The sequence below is a fragment of the Bombina bombina genome, chromosome 1 (genome assembly GCF_027579735.1).
Source record: "Bombina bombina isolate aBomBom1 chromosome 1, aBomBom1.pri, whole genome shotgun sequence".
Classification (NCBI taxonomy): Eukaryota; Metazoa; Chordata; class Amphibia; order Anura; family Bombinatoridae; genus Bombina; species Bombina bombina.
The window spans coordinates 925,434,691-925,455,837 of NC_069499.1; the positions used below are offsets into that span (position 1 = coordinate 925,434,691).

Consider the following 21,147-nt stretch of genomic DNA (forward strand, 5'->3'; position numbering starts at 1 on the left):
GTGCTCTTGTTCGTTAGCTGGGTTTTGCAAATAATGCCGTTTCCACTTGGGACCAGCAGTTCTCTGTGGCTCCTGATCGGTACTTTACCTATGCGTTTAACCCCCTTTTGGGGGGTTAATAGTGATATAGTAATGTAGAGTTCACAAATTGTTCTGAGGCTACAGTTACATAGAATACAAGAAACAGAGTACTGATGCAATGAAACAGGGTCTTATATTCTCTAATAGTATGATCAAAAAGTAAAGATTCCTTGCCCATCGTAAAATAGCAATATAAACCTGAAATCTATAAAGTTAACAGCCATTTGTAGCACTGCATAACTGTGGTGGAACGATAAATAAGAAAAAAAAAAAAAAGGAAATTTATGCTTACCTGATACATTTATTTCTTCTTAGACACGATGAGTCCACGGATCATCTTCATTACTTATGGGATATTCACCTCCTGGTCAGCAGGAAGAGGCAAAGAGCACCACAGCAGAGCTGTTAAATAGCTCCTCCCTTCCCTCCCACTCCGGTCATTCGACTGAAGCTAGAAAGAGAAAGGAAAAGCCAAGGTTCAGAGGTGTCTGAAGTTTACAAAAAATAAACCTGTCTTAAAAGAACAGGGCGGGCCGTGGACTCATCGTGTCTAAGACGAAATAAATTTATCAGGTAAGCATAAATTTTCTTTTCTTCTTAAAGACTCGATGAGCCCACGGAATATCTTCATTACTTATGGGATACAATACCCAAGCTAGAGGGCACAGATGATACGGGAGGGAACCTAAACGGAAGGCACCACTGTTTAAAGAACTTTTCTCCCAAAAACAACCTCAGCCGAGGCAAAAGTCAAACTTGTAAAAACCTTGATAAAGTGTGAAGAGAGGACCAATTTGCAGCCTGCAAATCTGTTCCACAGAAGCTTCATTTTTGAATGCCCACGAGAAGCAACAGCCCTCATGAATTATCTCAGGAGACTGCTGTCCAGCAGTCTCATATGCAAAACGTATGACGCTCTTCATCCAAAAAGAAGAGAATTAGCCATAGCTTTCTGCTCCTTGCGTTTTCCAGAGAAAACCACAAACAAGGAAGAAGACTAACAAAAGTCTTTAGTTGTGCAGGAAAAAACCCCATAAAGCACGGACCATGTCCAAATTGTGCAAAAGACCTTCCCTTCTTAGAAGGATTAGGACACAAGGAAGGCCCAACAATGTCCTGATTAATGTTCTGATTAGAAAACACCTTAGGAAGAAATCCTAATTTGGTACGTAAGACTACCTTATCTGCATGGAGAATAAAATAAGGAGACTCATGCTGCAATGCCGAGAGTTCCGACACTCTCCGAGCAGAAGAAAAAAATCACAAGAAAGAAAACCTTCCAAGATAACAACTTAATATCTAAGGAATGCATAGACTCAAACGGAGTCCCATGAAGAACTTAGAGAACTAAAAGAATACTCCATGAAGGAGTAACCCAGTTTAAACCCAGGCCTGATCCTAACCAAGGCCTGACAAAAAGATTTTACATCTGGAACATCTGCCAGACGTTTTTGCAACAAAAAACAGATAATGCAGATATTTGACCCTTTAGGGAACTCGTCGAAAAAAAACCTCTCTCCAAACCTTATTGGAGAAAAGATAAAATCCTATGAATCCTAACTCTACTCCACGAGTAGCCCTTGGATTCACACCAGAAAAGATATTTCAGGCAAATCTTATAGTAAATTCTTCTAGTTACAGGTTTACTAGCCTGAATCATAGACTCAATAGAACAAATGTTCAATCTCCAAGCAGTCAGTTTCAAAGAAACTAGATTTGGATGAAGGAAGGGCCCCTCAATCAGAAGTTCTTTCCGCAACGGAAGGCCAAGGTGGTAGAGATGTCATCTCCACCAGATCTGCATACCAAAACCTGTGAAGACAGGCTGGTGCCAAGAGGATCACCAGGGCCCTTTCCTGTGTAATTCGAGCAAATACTCAAGAACTGGAGGAAACCGGAATGCTAGACTGAAGGTCCAAGGGCTGCCAGAAACATCTATCAGCTCCGCCTGGGGGTCCCTGGATCTAGACCCGTATAACGGGAGATTGACAGTCTGTCACGATCTCATGAGATCTAATTCCGGCTGAACCCACTTAAAAATCAGACGGAAAAACAGATCCGGATGGAATTCCCCTTCCCCCGGATGAAAAATCTGCCTGCTCAGGAAAACCGCATCCCAGTTATCCACCCCTGGGATGTGGATTGTCGACAGACAGCAAGAATGGGCCTCCGCCAATAGAATTATTTTGGATACCTCAGTCATCGTTAAGGAATTCCTCGTTTCTCCCTGACGATTGAGGTAAGTTTCTGACGACACGTTAATCAACTGGAACCTGATAAACTGGAAATGGAGATCACACTCCGCTCCAGAATGCTAATAGGAGAACAGACTCATGCTGAGTCCAACCCCCATGCCCTAGAAGGCTAGCGTCTATTGTTCCAAACATCCAAGATGATCTGCGAAAGCAGGTTCCCTTGGAAAAATGCTCCAGAAACAATCACCATTGAAAAAGAATCCCTTGTCTCCTGCTCCATCGAGGAGAAAAATCTGTATAATCTCTGATCCATCGCCAGAGCCTACTTAAATGCAGAGATCTGAGATAAAAACGAGCAAACGGGATGATGTTGCCGCCACCATCAGCCCGACCGAGGAATAGATTGAAGGACTAGACAAGTATTGATACTCTGATTTCCTGACTGCTGTCAGACAAATCAATATGGAACTATTAAAGTTCCTCAGAAGTTACCCTTGTGAATGGGACTGAGGAACTCCAAACTTGCTGGAAGGTTGGCTCCTGAACCAGTGATATCGACCAGATAGAACGCCACTGCAATGCCCGAAACTGAAGCACCGCCAACAGATATCTCAGAGCTCTTGAGAAAAATCTAAAGGCTGTGGCAAGACCGAAAGGAAGAACCACGACTGGAAGCATTGTCCAGAAAGGCCAACCCTAGAATCTTGAGACGATTCCTGATAATGGCTTATGAAAATACGCGTCCTTTAATCCATGTCATAAATTGATTCTCTTGGATCAAGAGAAAAATGGAGCTAATAGTTTCCATCTTAAAGGACGGTACACTAAGAAATTTGATGAGACTCTTAAGATCTAAAAGTGGTCTGAAGGGTCCCTCTTCTTTTTGGAAACCCCAGACCGATTGGGACAAAAAACCCAAACCCTGTACCATAGAGGAACTGGAATAATCACTCCCAGGACTGAGAGGTCTCCTACGTAGGGTAAGGACGCCTCTCTTATCTGATCTGCAGGTAAGCTTGAAAACAGAAACCCGCCTCTGGGATGAAAACTCTGAACTCTGATTTGTGTCCCTGGGGCACTAATTTCTATTGCCCAGGTATCCTGAACATCTCAAATCCAAATCTGAGTGAAGACGGAAGTCTGCCCTCTCAAGATCCGGTTCCGGATCAGTGGCATGTCCTTCAAGCTGTGACTGATTCAACAGCAGGATAAGTGAATTCCAAAATATATTACTTCCATCAAGCCAGATCCCATCAAGATCTTCCCCTTGCAATGAATGTCTAAAAGCTTAAGCTTAGAGCATACATCCGTAGAACAAGGCACTAACTATAACACTCTGTGAGCTGGAACAGGAAACCCTGAAACCTATGCTCCCAGATTGATAACTGGAAGGGAAACATTCGAAATAAAGGAAAGGCTTTCCTCCTACCCTGGTGTTGGTCCCCTTCTTCTTCTTATCCATAGGACCTTCAAACCAACTAGCCTCTAAGGATATCATAGTTCTCTTAGCCAAGCTGGAAACTACTCTTTCCATCCTAGCCAATGCTTGTTCAGCTAAGGCGCCTATGGAAAATATCTTAATTATAGGGAATGCAGTTCCTTCCATTCCTTAATAACTTACTGGACGCACTAGATAACACCAGAAGTGTCGGAGTTGCCCAGGGTAGCTAAAACCTACTAAAGAAACAAATGGAGGTAATCAAGGTAAAAAGAAAAAAAATAAAGAAAAACAACCTCAGGATCAAATAAAGATATTATGCCATCTGAGCCTGAGAATTCTCTATCAGATAATCCCGAATTATCTTCCTCTTTCCGTTAATAAGGAAGAAACGGCTGGGATAGCAACTATTAAATCAATCACCCTAACTGATTGAAATTAATTCCTCTAATAATGTATTTTACCTCGTGGTAAAACTAATCATGTATGAAATGCAAAGTAAGAGTTAGAGGAAGTGCAGGGCACTGCATGTGGGCCATAACATTATGTGGGACACTATAGGAGAAATTTGTGGCATAGAATGACCAAAGTCAACAGGCTCCCATTAGTAGGAGAAGGTTCAGAAAAGACAGAATCCTTCTTTTTGTTTTTTTTATTATAAATTGACACAAACGTTACTGTCTCTTTAGAATTAAAAAGTAACTCATCTTTTGTGTGTTCTTGTTCCATCTTAAAACACAAGGGATGGACTAAGCAAATAAACAGTGACATTCTTTTAATAAAGATTAACAGATATAACGGTTACTGTCGCTTTAAATTTAAAAGGTAACCCATTTTTTGTGTGTACTTGTTCCATCCTACAACACAAAGGACGGATTAACAAATAAACAGTGAAATTATGTCAATTAAGATTAACAGATAAAAACGTTACTGTCTCATTAAATTATAAACAGCAACCTTTTTACCTTGTGTATGGAAAAGTGCTTAGACTAGCCCAAAAACAGAGAAACAACCACTGAAAACTCAGTTAACTTGCTAAGGCTCCTAATTCCTTAAAACGTCATGTACCTTCTATTAAGAAAAACATGACAGATTGTAATCAGATCCGGAGCGCAGCTGTATCGGTATCCGGACCCACCTGGGACAAAATACAGAGTGCTTAGCTAGAAAGTAATAAGGACACATGCTGAGGGTCCTTCTCAGAAACTGCTCTAACTCTGATTAAACGGAAAAGCAAGTGCAGGCTAAGACCCAAACATAGCTCCGCCCTTCGTGGGCGTGATACTCACATCCCAGAGCCTATATCATAGTAAAAAAGAAATAGAAATATGCTCTGCTGAAAAAAACGGCGCCAAAAGTAAACCCCGCCATTTGTGGGCATAATATACATGCTCTTCCCGGTTGCCATCATTATATTAAAGATAGACTACCGGGAGAGGTTACTGAAAACATCGCTGAACCAGGGGCAAATTAAAATACCAGTGAAAGGTAAAAGATGTGCCTAACATAAATGGCTTATACAACTGAATTGAGCAAGTTTATAAACATATAAAGATAACATCTTAAACGGTTTAGCCCTCACTGTTATAGGGCATTATCCTCATGGTATCCACTCGGATTAAGAGCCCCCCAAAAATCCACTCTCCTCAGGCCCAGTGCCTCTGTAAACATGCTGTCAGAAAATCCTCCTATTGCTGTATATAGGAGATATATGTCCCAGTAAAGTGCTATACTTCCTCTTTCCTGAATCCTTCTGTGTGCTTCAGACCCAGAATAAAAAAGTTAGCACTTACCTTTATATTCTGCCCGACAGCAGGGCAGCTCAGCAGATTTAGGAGGTCCTCTCCCTCCCATAGCCCTGTGGAAGATGATAAAGTCTGAGTTAAGTATTGCTTAGGCTATCAGGAGAAGGGCAGCATAAATATATGGGAGGCGCCGTGAGAAATATGTCCCACCAGTTCCCATTGCTCTAAAGCCACCAAAAGCTCTACTGTAGAGACTGATATGGACTACGGCTACACCCTAGAACAAAAGCAGCACACTCTGGCACTACTTTAAAAATAAACTCTTGATTGAAGAATCTAATCTAACACCCCACTTTACCTCTTCCTATCACTAATGTAGGCAAAGAGAATGACTGGAGTGGGAGGGAAGGGAGGAGCTATTTAACAGCTCTGCTGTGGTGCTCTTTGCCTCCTCCTGCTGACCAGGTGGTGAATATCCCATAAATAATGAAGATGATCCGTGGACTCATTGTGTCTTTAAGAAGAAAACACTTTCATTCAGCCTCAGATAGGTGTAAAATACAAAAACAAAACAAAACAAAAAAAACAACAGAACTTTTAACCAGGGATCGACAAATCTGTTTAAAATTTAGGAGCCAGACAATGGTATTTGTATATAGATATATGGAGAATAACTCAAAAAGTTAGGAGCCAGGGGTAAAATTCTAGTAGCCAGTGGCTCCAAGGCTCCTGGGTTTGTCGATCCTTGTTTTAGACATTAATGCAAAACTGCATCAAACTGCAACATCACATATACAAGTGCAGGCACATGAACAGAGTATTAAAATACACATGTCAAAAGTTGTATCCACAGGAATTAATATTACATGATTCAGCACTATGTACAACAGCAAGTTCAACAGTGCTGTCAGGTGCTCTGTGATTAGATAGCGAGCACATGGCACAGTTTTGAAGAAAAAAATCAAGAGCAGAAGAGGATGGTGATGCAGGTAAGTAAACATTTTGGCGTTAAATCTTGAATTATTTTTTTTTACAGGTAGCAGGTAGATTTCTCTCTCTATTAATAACCAGAACGAACACTATTATTGGGGGGGGGGGGGGGAAGAACTTACACAAAAACACTGTCCTTCACTGTGCATAATAAAAATCAAATGCGATGTTGATGTGTGAATCAGCACTCACAAATGAATGTGTCCTATGCAATGCTGAACAAAAACATAATTTATGCTTACCTGATAAATTTATTTCTCTTGTAGTGTTATCCAGTCCACGGATCATCCATTACTTGTGGGATATATTCCCTTCCCAACAGGAAGTTGCAAGAGGATCACCCACAGCAGAGCTGCTATATAGCTCCTCCCCTCACATGTCATATCCAGTCATTCGACCGAAACAAAACAAGAAAGGAGAAACCATAGGGTTCAGTGGTGACTGGAGTTTTAATTAAAATTTAGATCTGCCTTGAAAAGACAGGGCGGGCCGTGGACTGGATACACTACAAGAGAAATAAATTTATCAGGTAAGCATAAATTATGTTTTCTCTTGTTAAGTGTATCCAGTCCACGGATCATCCATTACTTGTGGGATACCAATACCAAAGCTAAAGTACATGGATGATGGGAGGGACAAGGCAGGATTAAACGGAAGGAACCACTGCCTGTAGAACCTTTCTCCCAAAAACAGCCTCCGAAGAAGCAAAAGTGTCAAATTTGTAAAATTTTGAAAAGGTGTGAAGCGAAGACCAAGTCGCAGCCTTGCAAATCTGTTCAACAGAGGCCTCATTCTTAAAGGCCCAGGTGGAAGCCACAGCTCTAGTAGAATGAGCTGTAATTCTTTCAGGGGGCTGCTGTTCAGCAGTCTCATAGGCTAAGTGTATTATGCTACGAAGCCAAAAGGAGAGAGAGGTTGCCGAAGCTTTTTGACCTCTCCTCTGTCCAGAGTAAACGACAAACAGGGAAGAAGTTTGACGAAAATCTTTAGTTGCCTGTAAATAGAACTTCAGGGCACGGACTACGTCCAGATTATGCAAAAGACGTTCCTTCTTTGAAGAAGGATTAGGGCACAATGATGGGACAACAATCTCTTGATTGATATTCCTGTTAGAAACTACCTTAGGTAAAAACCCAGGTTTAGTACGCAGAACTACCTTGTCTGAATGGAAAATCAGATAAGGAGAATCACAATGTAAGGCAGATAACTCAGAGACTCTTCGAGCCGAGGAAAAAGCCATCAAAAACAGAACTTTCCAAGATAAAAGCTTAATATCAATGGAATGAAGGGGTTCAAACGGAACACCTTGAAGAACTTTAAGAACCAAGTTTAAGCTCCACGGAGGAGCAACAGTTTTAAACACAGGCTTAATCCTGGCCAAAGCCTGACAAAAAGCCTGGACGTCTGGAACTTCTGCCAGACGCTTGTGCAAAAGAATAGACAGAGCAGAAATCTGTCCCTTAAACGAACTAGCAGATAAGCCCTTTTCCAAACCCTCTTGTAGAAAGGACAATATCCTAGGAATCCTAATCTTACTCCATGAGTAACTCTTGGATTCGCACCAATATAAGTATTTACGCCATATCTTATGGTAGATTTTTCTGGTAACAGGCTTCCGTGCCTGTATTAAGGTATCAATAACTGACTCTGAGAAGCCACGCTTTGATAGGATCAAGCGTTCAATCTCCATGCAGTCAGCTTCAGAGAAATTAGATTTGGATGGTTGAAAGGACCTTGTATTAGAAGGTCCTGCCTCAGGGGCAGAGACCATGGTGGACAGGACGACATGTCCACTAGGTCTGCATACCAGGTCCTGCGTGGCCACGCAGGCGCTATCAGAATCACTGATGCTCTCTCCTGTTTGATCCTGGCAATCAGTCGAGGCAGCAGCGGAAACGGTGGAAACACATAAGCCATGTTGAAAACCCAAGGGGCTGCTAGGGCATCTATCAGCGCCGCTCCCGGGTCTCTGGACCTGGATCCATAAAGAGGAAGCTTGGCGTTCTGGCAAGACGCCATGAGATCCAGTTCTGGTTTGCCCCAACGATGAATCAGTTGAGCGAACACCTCCGGATGAAGTTCCCACTCCCCCGGATGAAAAGTCTGGCGATTTAGAAAGTCCGCCTCCCAGTTCTCCACGCCTGGGATGTGGATCGCTGACAGGTGGCCTTCAGGGAGTTCCAGACTGCGCCCCAACCTAGAAGGCTGGCATCTGTTGTTACAATCGTCCAATCTGGCCTGCGAAAGGTCATGCCCTTGGACAGATGGACCCGAGAAAGCCACCAGAGAAGAGAATCTCTGGTCTCTCGATCCAGATTTAGTAGAGGGGACAAATCTGAGTAATCCCCATTCCACTGACTTAGCATGCATAATTGCAGCGGTCTGAGATGCAGGCGTGCAAATGGCACTATGTCCATTGCCGCTACCATTAAGCCGATTACTTCCATGCACTGAGCCACTGACGGGCGTGGAATGGAATGAAGGACACGGCAAGCATTTAGAAGTTTTGATAACCTGGACTCCGTCAGGTAAATTTTCATCTCTACAGAATCTATAAGAGTCCCTAGGAAGGAGACTCTTGTGAGTGGTGATAGAGAACTCTTTTCCACGTTCACTTTCCACCTATGCGACCTCAGAAATGCCAGAACTATCTCTGTATGAGACTTGGCAATTTGAAAGCTTGACGCCTGTATCAGGATGTCGTCTAGATACGGAGCCACCGCTATGCCTCGCGGTCTTAGAACCGCCAGAAGTGAGCCCAGAACCTTTGTAAAGATTCTCGGGGCCGTAGCTAACCCGAAGGGAAGAGCCACAAACTGGTAATGCCTGTCTAGAAAGGCAAATCTTAGGTACCGATAATGATCTTTGTGAATCGGTATGTGAAGGTAGGCATCCTTTAAGTCCACTGTGGTCATGTACTGACCCTCTTGGATCATGGGTAGGATGGTTCGAATAGTTTCCATTTTGAATGATGGAACTCTTAGGAATTTGTTTAAGCTCTTTAGGTCCAAGATTGGTCTGAAGGTTCCCTCTTTCTTGGGAACCACAAACAGATTTGAGTAAAATCCCTGCCCTTGTTCCGTCCGCGGAACAGGGTGGATCACCCCCATTACTAGGAGGTCTTGTACACAGCGTAGGAATGCCTCTTTCTTTAACTGGTTTTCTGATAACCTTGATAGATGGAATCTCCCTCGAGGAGGAGAAGCCTTGAAGTCCAGAAGATATCCCTGAGATATGATCTCCAACGCCCAGGGATCCTGGACATCTCTTGCCCACGCCTGGGCGAAGAGAGAAAGTCTGCCCCCCACTAGATCCGTTTCCGGATAGGGGGCCCTTCCTTCATGCTGTCTTAGGGGCAGTAGTAGGTTTTCTGGCCTGCTTGCCCTTGTTCCAGGACTGGTTAGTTTTCCAGGCCTGTCTGTAACGAGCAACAGTTCCTTCCTGTTTTGGAGCGGAGGAAGTTGATGCTGCTCCTGCCTTGAAATTTTGAAAGGCACGAAAATTAGACTGTTTGGCCTTTGATTTGGCCCTGTCCTGAGGAAGGGTATGACCCTTACCTCCAGTAATGTCAGCAATAATTTCTTTCAAGCCGGGCCCGAATAAGGTCTGCCCCTTGAAAGGAATATTAAGTAATTTAGATTTAGAAGTCACGTCAGCTGACCAGGATTTAAGCCATAGCGCTCTCCGCGCCTGGATGGCGAATCCGGAGTTCTTAGCCGTTAGTTTAGTTAAATGTACAATGGCATCAGAAACAAATGCATTAGCTAGCTTAAGAGCTTTAAGCTTGTCCATAATTTCATCCAATGGAGCTGTGTGAATGGCCTCTTCCAGAGACTCAAACCAGAATGCCGCAGCAGCAGTGACAGGCGCAATGCATGCAAGAGGCTGCAAGATAAAACCTTGTTGAACAAACATTTTCTTAAGGTAACCTTCTAATTTTTTATCCATTGGATCCGAAAAAGCACAACTATCCTCCACCGGGATAGTGGTACGCTTAGTTAAAGTAGAAACTGCTCCCTCCACCTTAGGGACCGTCTGCCATAAGTCCCGAGTAGTGGCGTCTATTGGAAACATTTTCCTAAATATAGGAGGTGGGGAAAAGGGCACACCGGGTCTATCCCACTCCTTGCTAATAATTTCTGTAAGCCTTTAAGGTATAGGAAAAACGTCAGTACACACCGGCACCGCATAGTATCTATCCAGCCTACACAATTTCTCTGGAATTGCAACTGTGTTACAGTCATTTAGAGCAGCTAAAACCTCTCCTAGCAATACACGGAGGTTCTCAAGCTTAAATTTAAAATTAGAGATCTCTGAATCCGGTTTCCCTGGATCAGATCCGTCACCCACAGAATGAAGCTCTCCGTCCTCATGTTCTGCAAACTGTGACGCAGTATCGGACATGACTCTCACAGCACCAGCGCGCTCTGTCCTAATCCCAGAGCTATCGCGCTTGCCTCTTAATTCTGGCAACCTAGATAATACTTCTGTCAGAGTATTATTCATGATTGTAGCCATGTCCTGTAAAGTGATTGCTATGGGCGTCTCTGATGTACTTGGCGCCATATTAGCATGCGCCTCCTGAGCGGGAGGCGAAGGTACTGACACGTGAGGAGAGCTAGTCTGCATAACTTCCCCCTCGTTGTCTGGTGATAATTCTTTTACAGATAAAGACTGACCTTTATTCTTTAAAGTGAAATCAATACATTTAGTACACATATTTCTATGGGGCTCCACACTGGCCTTCAAACATAATGAACAAACAGATTCATCTGTGTCAGACATGTTTAAACAGACTAGCAATGAGACTAGCAAGCTTGGAAAACACTTTAAAATAAGTTTACAAGCAATATAAAAAAACGCTACTGCGCCTTTAAGAAGCACAAAACCTGTCTCAAGTTGAAATAACAATGAACCAAATCAGTTATAGCAACCAAATTTTCACAGTAAATGTATTAAGCTAGCAGAGCATTGCACCCACTTGCAAATGGATGATTAACCCCTTAATACCCAAAACGGATAATCAATAGAGAAAAAAACGTTTTTAACACAGTCAAACACACTGTCACAGGTCTGCTGTGACTGATTACCTCCCTCAAAATGACTTTTGAAGTCCCTTGAGCTCTCTAGAGACGTCCTGGATCATGCAGGAAGAAGCAGGAAGACTGAGTCTGAATTTTTACTGAGCAAAAAAGCGCTAATAGGCCCCTCCCACTCTTATTACAACAGTGGGAAGCCTCAGTTAACTGTTTCTATGCAGAAAATAAGTCAGCCATGTGGAAAAAATTATGCCCCAATAAGTTTTATCACCAATGTACCTCAAAAAAACGATTAAACATGCCAGCAAACGTTTTAAACATCCTTTTTTAAAGAGTATGTATCTCTTATTGATAAGCCTGATACCAGTCGCTTCTACTGCATTTAAGGCTTTACTACATTACTTCAGTATTAGCAGCATTTTCTTAGTCAAATTCCATTCCTTAGAAAATGATTTTACTGCACATACATTAATAAGCCTGATACCAGTCACTTTTACTGCATTTAAGGCTTTACTTACATTACTTCGGTATCAGCAGTATTTTCTTAGTCAATTCCATTCCTTAGAAAAATATTTTGCTGCACATACCTTAGTTGCAGGAGACCCCGCACGCCATTCCCTTTCTGAAGTTACCCCACTCCTCAGAATGTGCGAGAACAGCCAGTGGATCTTAGTTACTTCTGCTAAGATCATAGAAAACGCAGGCAGATTCTTCTTCCAAATACTGCCTGAGAAAAAACAGCACACTCCGGTGCCATTTAAAAATAACAAACTTTTGATTGGAGAATTAATTAAGTATAAAACACCACACTCCTCTCACGACCTCCATCTATGTTGAGGGTTGCAAGAGAATGACTGGATATGACATGTGAGTGGAGGAGCTATATAGCAGCTCTGCTGTGGGTGATCCTCTTGCAACTTCCTGTTGAGAAGGGAATATATCCCACAAGTAATGGATGATCCGTGGACTGGATACACTTAACAAGAGAAATGTGCAACATGTCAAACAAGTGCAATACATCTGACTTGCAATGACATAACACTGCAACAAAGGACACAGCTCAAGCACACCCTCACACTGTACAGCCCTCTAATTAAAACACTGTCCTTCACTGTGCATAATAAAAATCAAATGCGATGTTGATGTGTGAATCAGCACTCACAAATGAATGTGTCATATGCAATGCTGAACAAAATGTGCAACATGTCAAACTAGTGTAATACATCTGACTTGCAATGACATAACACTGCAACAAAGGACACAGCTCAAGCACACCCTCACACTGTACAGCCCTCTAATTATAAAAAGTAACACATAACATCTGCTCCAACAAATATATAACTAGTATGCTGCCACGCAGGGTGTATAAAAATCAATGATTTATATATATATATATATATATATATATATATATATATATATATATATATATATATATATATATATATATATATATATATATATTAGTACTGGCAGACTTTCTTCCAGTACTTAAGATGGCCGGTGATAATGGTGGGGTGGGTGATGGAAGAGAGCTGTTTGAGAAGGATCAGGGGGTGGGATGTGTCAGGTGGGAGGCTGATCTCTACACTAAAGCTAAAATTAACCCCACAAGCTACCTAATTAACCCCTTCCTGCTGGGCATAATACAAGTGTGGTGCGCAACGGCATTTAGCGGCCTTCTAATTACCAAAAAGCAATGCCAAAGCCATATATGTCTGCTATTTCTGAACAAAGGAGATCCTAAAGAAGAATTTACAACAATTTGTGCCATGTTTGCACAAGCCGTTTGTAAATAATTTCAGTGAGAAACCTAAAATTGTGAAAAAGTAAACGATTTTTTTTATTTGATGGTATTTGGCGGTGAAATGGTGGTATGCAATATACCAAAATGTGCCTAGATCAATACTTTGGGTTGTCTACTAAAAAAAAAAAATATATATATATATATATATATATAGTTTTGATAGATAAATATAAAAACAGGCTCTATTTCTGTTTAAATGTAGTGAGGGCAAAAATGCTAAAATACATAATTTATGTAAGAACTTGCATGATAAATTAATTTCTTTCATATTGGCAAGAGTCCATGAGCTAGTGACATATGGGATATACAATCCTACAAGGAGGGGCAAAGTTACTCAAACCTCAAAATGCCTATAAATACACCCCTCACCACACCAACAATTCAGTTTAACGTTTAGCTAAGTAGTGTGGTGATAGAAAAAGGAGTAGAAAGCATCAAAAAAGGAACTGGAAATATAATTGTGCTTTATACAAAAAAATCATAACCACCATAAACAGGGTGGGTCTCATGGACTCTTGCCAATATAAAAGAAATTAATTTATCAGGTAAGTTCTTACATAAATTGTTTTATTTCATGTAATTGGCAAGAGTCCATGAGCTAGTGACGTATGGGATATTAATACCCAAGATGTGGTACTCCACAGAAGAGTCACTAGAGAGGGAGGAAAAAAAATAAAAACAGCCATTTGCCACTGAAAAAATTAAATCCACATCCAAAAAATAAGTTTTTCTCATAATTGAAAAGAAAAAACTTAAAACATAAAGCAGAGGAATCAAACTGAAACAACTGCCTGAAGAACTTTTCTACCAAAAACTGCTTCCGAAGAGGCAAACACATCAAAACAGTAGAATTTAGTAAATGTATGCAAAGAAGACTAAGTTGCTGCTTTGCAAATCTGATCAACTGAAGCTTCATTCTTAAAAGGCCCATGAAGTGGAAACTGATCTAGTAGAATGAGCTGTGATTCTCTGATGCTGGGGCCTGACTCGACTCCAAATAAGCCTGATGAATCAAAAGCTTTAACCAAGATGCCAAGGAAATGACAGAAGCTTTCTGACCTTTCCTAGAACCAGAAAAGACAACAAATAGACTAGAAGTCTTCCTGAAATCTTTAGTAGCTTCAACATAATATTTCAAAGCTCTAACATCCAAAGAATGTAAGGATCTCTCCAAAGAATTATTAGGATTAGGACACAAAGAGGGAACAACAATTTCCCTATTAATGTTATTAGAATTCACAACCTTAGGAAGAAATTCAAATGATGTCTGCAAAACTGTCTTATCCTGATGGAAAACCAGAAAAGGATACTTACAAGTAGGAGCACATAATTCGGAAACTCTTCTAATAGAAGAGATAGCAAAAAGGAACAACACTTTCCAAGAAAAAAGTTTAATATCCAAAGAATGCATAGGCTCAAAAGAAGAAGTCTGTAAAGCCTTCAAAACCAAATTAAGACTCCAAGGAGGAGAGATTAATTTAATGACAGGCTTGATACGGAACAAAGCCTGTATAAAACAGAGAATATCAGGAATCTTAGCAATCTTTCTGTGAAATAAAACAGAAAGAGCAGAGATTTGTCCCTTCAAGGGACTTGCAGACAAACCTTAATCCAAACCATCCTGAAGAAACTGTAAAATTCTAGGAATTCTAAAAGAATGCCAGGAGAACTTATGAGAAGAACACCATAAAATAAAAGTCTTCCAAACTCGATAATAAATCTTCCTAGAAACAGATTTACGAGCCTGAAACATAGTATTAATCACCGAGTCAGAGAAACCTCTGTGACTAAGCACTGAGCATTCAATTTCCATACCTTCAAATTTAATGATTTGAGATCCTATGGAAAAACGAACCTTGAGACAGGTCTGGTCTTAAAGGAAGTGGCCAAGGTTGGCAACTGGATATCCGAAAAAGATCCGCATACCAAAACCTGTGAGGCCATGCTGGTGCTACCAGAAACACAAGCGACTGTTCCATGATGATCTTGGAGAACACTCTTGGAAGAAGAACTAGAGGCAGGAAGATATAAGGAAGTTGATAAAAACAAGGAACTGCTAATGCATCCACCGACTCCGCCCGAGGATCCCTGGAACTGGACAAGTACCTGGGAAGTTTCTTGTTTAGATGGGAAGCCATCAGATCTATTTCTGGAAGACCCCACATCTGAACAATCTGAAAAAACACATCTGGATGGAGAGACCACTCCCCCGGATGTAAAGTGTGACGACTGAGATAATCCGCTTCCCAATGGTCTACACCTGGGAAATGTACCGCAGAAATTAGACATGAACTGTATTCCGCCCAAGAAAGTATCCAAGATACTTCTTTCATAGCTCGGGAACTGCGAGTCCCATTCTGATGATTGACATATGCCACAGTTGTGATATTGTCTGTCTGAAAACAAATAAATGATATTCTCTTCAAAAGAGGCCAAACCTGAAGAGTCCTGAAAATAGCACTGAAAATATTAAATTGGTTACCTCGCCTCTTGAGGTTTCCAAACTCCTTGTGCTGTCAGAGATCCCCAGACAGCTCCCCAACCTGAAAGACTTGCATCTGTTGTGATTACAGTCCAGGTTGGATGAACAAAAGAGGCCACTTGAACTATACAATGGTGATCTAACCACCAAGTCAGAGAGAGTCGAACGTTGGGATTTAATGATATTGACTGTGATATCCTTGAATAATCCCTGCACCATTGATTCAGCATACAACGCTGAAGACATCTCATATGAAAGCGGGCAAAGGGAATTGCGTCCGACGCTGCAGTCATGAGACCTAAAACTTCCATGCACATAGCCACTGAAGGAAATGATAGAGACAGAATTGGTTTCAGCTTGTCAAAACCTTCAATTTGTCTCTAGTCTGTTAGAGACAGAGTCATGGACACTGAATCTATCTGGAAACCTAAAAAGGTGACCCTTGTCTGAGGAATCAATTAGCTTTTCGGTAAATTGATCCTCCAACACCACTAGTTGATTCGTGTGAGATTCGGCAGAATGCAAAGACTGAGCTAGTACCAAGATATTGTCCAAATAAGGAAACACCGCAATACCCTCTTCTCTGAATACAGAAAATAGGGCACCGAGAACCTTCGAGAAAACCTTGGAGCTGTCGCTAGGCCAAATGGAAGAGCGACAAATTGGTAATGCTTGTCTAGAAAAGAGAATCTCAGAAACCGATAGTGGTCTGGATAAATCGGTATATGAAGATATGCATCCTGTAAGTCTATTGTGTACATATAATGACCTTGCTGAACAAAAGGCAGAATAGTCCTTAAAGTTCTCATTTTGAAAGTTGGCACTCTTACAAAACGATTCAAAATTTTCAGATCCAGAACTGGCCTGAATTAATTTTCTTTCTTTGGGACAATGAACAGATTTGAATAAAACCCCAGACCCTGTTCTTGAAACAAAACTGGTATGATTACCCCTGAAAGCTCCAGGTCTGAAACACACTTCAGAAAAGCCTGAGCCTTCACTGGATTTGTTGGAACGTGTGAGAAAAAAAAAAACATAATTTATGCTTACCTGATAAATTCCTTTCTTCTGTTGTGTGATCAGTCCACGGGTCATCATTACTTCTGGGATATAACTCCTCCCCAACAGGAAATGCAAGAGGATTCACCCAGCAGAGCTGCATATAGCTCCTCCCCTCTACGTCACTCCCAGTCATTCGACCAAGAATCAACGAGAAAGGAGAAACCAAGGGTGAAGTGGTGACTGGAGTATAATTTAAAAGATATTTACCTGCCTTAAAACAGGGCGGGCCGTGGACTGATCACACAACAGAAGAAAGGAATTTATCAGGTAAGCATAAATTATGTTTTCTTCTGTTATGTGTGATCAGTCCACGGGTCATCATTACTTCTGGGATACCAATACCAAAGCAAAAGTACACGGATGACGGGAGGGGTAGGCAGGCTCATTATACAGAAGGAACCACTGCCTGAAGAACCTTTCTCCCAAAAATAGCCTCCGAAGAAGCAAAAGTGTCAAATTTGTAAAATTTGGAAAAAGTATGAAGCGAAGACCAAGTTGCAGCCTTGCAAATCTGTTCAACAGAGGCCTCATTCTTAAAGGCCCAAGTGGAAGCCACAGCTCTAGTAGAATGAGCTGTAATTCTTTCAGGAGGCTGCTGTCCAGCAGTCTCATAGGCTAAACGAATTATGCTACGAAGCCAGAAGGAGAGAGAGGTAGCCGAAGCCTTATGACCTCTCCTCTGACCAGAATACACGACAAACAGGGAAGACGTTTGTCGAAAATCCTTAGTTGCCTGCAAGTAGAACTTGAGGGCACGAACTACATCCAGATTGTGTAGAAGACGTTCCTTCTTTGAAGAAGGATTTGGACACAAGGATGGAACAACAATCTCTTGATTGATATTCCTGTTAGTGACTACCTTAGGTAAGAACCCAGGTTTAGTACGCAGAACTACCTTGTCTGAGTGAAAAATCAGATAAGGAGAATCACAATGTAAGGCTGATAACTCAGAGACTCTTCGAGCCGAGGAAATAGCCATTAAAAACAGAACTTTCCAAGATAACAATTTTATATCAATGGAATGAAGGGGTTCAAACGGAACACCCTGTAAAACGTTAAGAACTAAGTTTAAACTCCATGGCGGAGCAACAGTTTTAAACACAGGCTTGATCCTAGCTAAAGCCTGACAAAAGGCCTGGACGTCTGGATTTTCTGACAGACGCCTGTGTAACAAGATGGACAGAGCTGAAATCTGTCCCTTTAATGAGCTAGCCGATAAACCCTTTTCTAAACCTTCTTGTAGAAAGGACAATATCCTAGGAATCCTAACCTTACTCCAGGAGTAACCTTTGGATTCGCACCAGTATAGGTATTTACGCCATATCTTATGGTAAATCCTTCTGGTAACAGGCTTCCTAGCCTGTATCAGGGTATCAACAACCGACTCAGAAAAACCACGTTTTGATAAAATCAAGCGTTCAATTTCCAAGCAGTCAGCTTCAGAGAAGTTAGATTTTGATGTTTGAATGGACCCTGTATCAGAAGGTCCTGTCTTAGAGGTAGAGACCAAGGCGGACAGGATGACATGTCCACTAGATCTGCATACCAAGTCCTGCGTGGCCATGCAGGCGCTATTAGAATCACTGATGCTCTCTCCTGTTTGATTTTGGCAATCAATCGAGGAAGCAGCGGGAAGGGTGGAAACACATAAGCCATCCCGAAGTTCCAAGGTGCTGTCAAGGCATCTATCAGAACCGCTCCCGGATCCCTGGATCTGGACCCGTAGCGAGGAAGTTTGGCGTTCTGGCGAGACGCCATGAGATCTCTCTCTGGTTTGCCCCAACGTCGAAGTATTTGGGCAAAGACCTCCGGATGAAGTTCCCACTCCCCCGGATGAAAAGTCTGGCGACTCAAGAAATCCGCCTCCCAGTTCTCCACTCCCGGGATGTGGATTGCTGACAGGTGGCAAGAGTGAGACTCTGCCCAGCGAATTATCTTTGATACTTCCATCATTGCTAGGGAGCTTCTTGTCCCTCCTTGATGGTTGATGTAAGCTACAGTCGTGATGTTGTCCGACTGAAACCTGATGAACCCCCGAGTTTTTAACTGGGGCCAAGCCAGAAGGGCATGGAGAACTGCTCTTAATTCCAGAATGTTTATTGGCAGGAGACTTTCCTCCTGATTCCATTGTCCCTGAGCCTTCAGAGAATTCCAGACAGCGCCCCAACCTAGTAGGCTGGCGTCTGTTGTTACAATTGTCCAGTCCGGCCTGCTGAATGGCATCCCCCTGGACAGATGTGGCCGAGAAAGCCACCATAGAAGAGAGTTTCTGGTCTCTTGATCCAGATTCAGAGTAGGGGACAAGTCTGAGTAATCCCCATTCCACTGACTCAGCATGCACAATTGCAGCGGTCTGAGATGTAGACGTGCAAAGGGTACTATGTCTATTGCTGCTACCATTAAGCCGATCACCTCCATGCATTGAGCTACTGACGGGAGTTGAATGGAATGAAGGACACGGCATGCATTTAGAAGCTTTGTTAATCTGTCTTCTGTCAGATAAATCTTCATTTCTACAGAATCTATAAGAGTCCCCAAGAATGGAACTCTTGTGAGAGGAAAAAGAGAACTCTTCTTTTCGTTCACTTTCCATCCATGCGACCTTAGAAATGCCAGAACTAACTCTGTATGAGACTTGGCAGTTTGAAAGCTTGAAGCTTGTATCAGAATGTCGTCTAGGTACGGAGCTACCGAAATTCCTCGCGGTCTTAGTACCGCCAGAAGGGCACCCAGAACCTTTGTGAAGATTCTTGGAGCCGTAGCCAATCCGAATGGAAGAGCTACAAACTGGTAATGCCTGTCTAAGAAGGCAAACCTTAGATACCGGTAATGATCTTTGTGAATCGGTATGTGAAGGTAAGCATCCTTTAAATCCACTGTGGTCATGTACTGACCCTTTTGGATCATGGGTAAGATTGTCCGAATAGTTTCCATTTTGAACGATGGAACTCTTAGGAATTTGTTTAGGATCTTTAAATCCAAGATTGGCCTGAAAGTTCCCTCTTTTTTGGGAACCACAAACAGGTTTGAGTAAAACCCTTGTCCTTGTTCCGACCGCGGAACCGGAGGGATCACTCCCATTAATAACAGATCTTGTACACAGCGTAGAAACGCTTCTTTCTTTATCTGGTTTGTTGACAACCTTGACAGATGAAATCTCCCTCTTGGGGGAGAGAATTTGAAGTCTAGAAGGTATCCCTGAGATATGATCTCTAGCGCCCAGGGATCCTGAACATCTCTTGCCCAGGCCTGGGCGAAGAGAGAGAGTCTGCCCCCCACTAGATCCGGTCCCGGATCGGGGGCCCTCGGTTCATGCTGTCTTTGGGGCAGCAGCAGGTTTCCTGGCCTGCTTGCCCTTGTTCCAGGACTGGTTAGGTTTCCAGCCTTGTCTGTAACGAGCAACAGCTCCTTCCTGTTTTGGTGCAGTGGAAGTTGATGCTGCTCCTGCTTTGAAATTCCGAAAGGGACGAAAATTAGACTGTCTAGCCTTAGCTTTGTCTTTGTCTTGAGGCAGGGCGTGGCCCTTACCTCCTGTAATGTCAGCGATAATTTCTTTCAAACCGGGCCCAAATAAAGTTTGCCCCTTGAAAGGTATATTAAGTAATTTGGACTTAGAAGTTACATCAGCTGACCAGGATTTTAGCCACAGCGCCCTACGTGCCTGAATGGCGAATCCTGAGTTCTTAGCCGTAAGTTTGGTTAAATGTACTACGGCCTCCGAAATGAATGAATTAGCTAGTTTAAGGACTCTAAGCCTGTCCGTAATGTCGTCCAGCGTAGCTGAACTAAGGTTCTCTTCCAGAGACTCAATCCAAAATGCTGCCGCAGCCGTAATCGGCGCGATGCATGCAAGGGGTTGCAATATAAAACCTTGTTGAACAAACATTTTCTTAAGGTAACCCTCTAATTTTTTATCCATTGGATCTGAAAAAGCACAGCTATCCTCCACCGGGATAGTGGTACGCTTAGCTAAAGTAGAAACTGCTCCCTCCACCTTAGGGACCGTTTGCCATAAGTCCCGTGTGGTGGCGTCTATTGGAAACATCTTTCTAAATATTGGAGGGGGTGAGAACGGCACACCGGGTCTATCCCACTCCTTAGTAACAATCTCAGTTAGTCTCTTAGGTATAGGAAAAACGTCAGTACTCGCCGGTACCGCAAAGTATTTATCCAACCTACACAATTTTTCTGGTATTGCAACAGTGTTACAATCATTAAGAGCCGCTAAAACCTCCCCTAGTAATACACGGAGGTTCTCCAATTTAAATTTAAAATTTGAAATATCTGAATCCAATCTGTTTGGATCAG

General features: G+C 42.3%; 1 protein-coding gene across 1 annotated transcript in view; it reads right to left on the reverse strand.

Moving 5' to 3' along the window:
- PSKH1 (protein serine kinase H1) overlaps window positions 1-21,147 on the reverse strand; it is a 115,531-nt gene that overhangs the window by 5,901 nt on the left and 88,483 nt on the right. The window lies entirely within an intron of this gene.